This window comes from Schistocerca nitens, chromosome 6 (genome assembly GCF_023898315.1).
Source record: "Schistocerca nitens isolate TAMUIC-IGC-003100 chromosome 6, iqSchNite1.1, whole genome shotgun sequence".
In the NCBI taxonomy this organism is placed as follows: domain Eukaryota; kingdom Metazoa; phylum Arthropoda; class Insecta; order Orthoptera; family Acrididae; genus Schistocerca; species Schistocerca nitens.
In genome coordinates, this window is record NC_064619.1 from 465,268,021 (window position 1) to 465,269,576 (window position 1,556).

The following is a 1,556-nucleotide window of genomic DNA, read 5'->3' on the forward strand; positions in this document are numbered from 1 at the left end:
TCATCGCGTTTACATAGGTACGATGCATAATGAATGTCATTAACAGTTTCTTTCACATAGGTTTCTGCGTAGTTGCAGAGTTAGTAATGTTCATTAATGTCCGTGAACAATGGTTCACTATGCAATGTCCTTTTGGCACTCGTTTTGTTCAAATTTCTTTTACATAGTAACAGTTACATTATACATCATTGAAAGAGAAGAAAAAAAAATATAAATAATCATACTTACACACGTCACATATTTTCTTAGCATAAACATAATACAGTTGCACATAAACATGTTTTCATCATCATTACATAGCTATGGGTTATTACATTGTGTCACATTTGATTACATGAATTGCAGATAATTACGTCGTCTTTAAGGGTTTTGCTGGGATTTTATCGATGTTTATTTTGTGATGTCATCTGAAATTAAGATAGGTCAGACAACATTCATTACATCAGTAGGCAAGACCAGGCATTTTCACTACTCAATAAATATTCAAAATAGTAAGAGAGAAAATGTTTGATTCCTCGCGTTTTGTGCGTGTGTGTATAGTGTCTGTGTGGCCTTGATTACTGATAGATGCTTTTCGTGTAGAGAGATGTGCGTCTAATCTATTTCTCAAAGTAAAAGTTCGCTTCACAGATGACGTCTGTCGGTTCGTCAGGTGTCACACCAAGTCAGTGATACCTACAGTCACAAATGTTCCGTGAAAAAATTAATATATCATTCACTGCTACGTAAACATAAATTTTATTTTAATATTCCGTCTTCCAGGTGGTGGCGCGCGCTGAAAGAAGAGTTCTTCTGCCTTCAACTGCGTCACTGGAACCGCTGAAATGAAAATTTCTATACTACTTACTATCTGTGTTGTAGCAACTGAGTTTTTGGAGTTGCTTAGCAATGTTTTGATGGATGTGACTTTGACATTATTCCGCATGAAATGCTCTAAGATCTCGGTGTGCGTATAGCCCAATAATTTTGTTAGTTCTACGATGTTGTAACAAATACGCACCAGGATGCGGTATGTTAACAATTATATAAGGTCCTTCATATAGCAGACGCCACTTAGCGTTGCGTCGTTTGAGTGCTACAGATTTATGATGAGTACGAAGTAGTACAAGCATTCCTACCTCGAATTTTTGTTTTCTTTTTATTATGTTTCTGTGATGTTTGTTTCGTATCTGTGCGTGATGTGTCAGCGTAGTCAAAACTTCTTTTATTTTCTGTTCAGGTGTGATTTCCTTGTCTGACAACTTAGGTAATGGTTCTATCCACTGATCGTTCTGTTTGCAATTGAACATGATCTCGTTAGGTGTGTAATTTGTATCGTAAATATTTAAGTTATTGTGTACGTCTTCGAAAAGACTTAGGTAGGACACCCAATTAGTATGTTTTGATGAAATATAGGTCCTCATGAATCGGTTTAATTCTCGGAAAAGTCTCTCAGTCGCGTTACATTGTGGACTAAACTTTGAAATAGATATACTTCTAATGTTATTGTCCTTCAAGAAATTTCTCCATTTGTACCCAGAGTAGTATGCTGCATTATCTGACAGAATTGCTTTAGG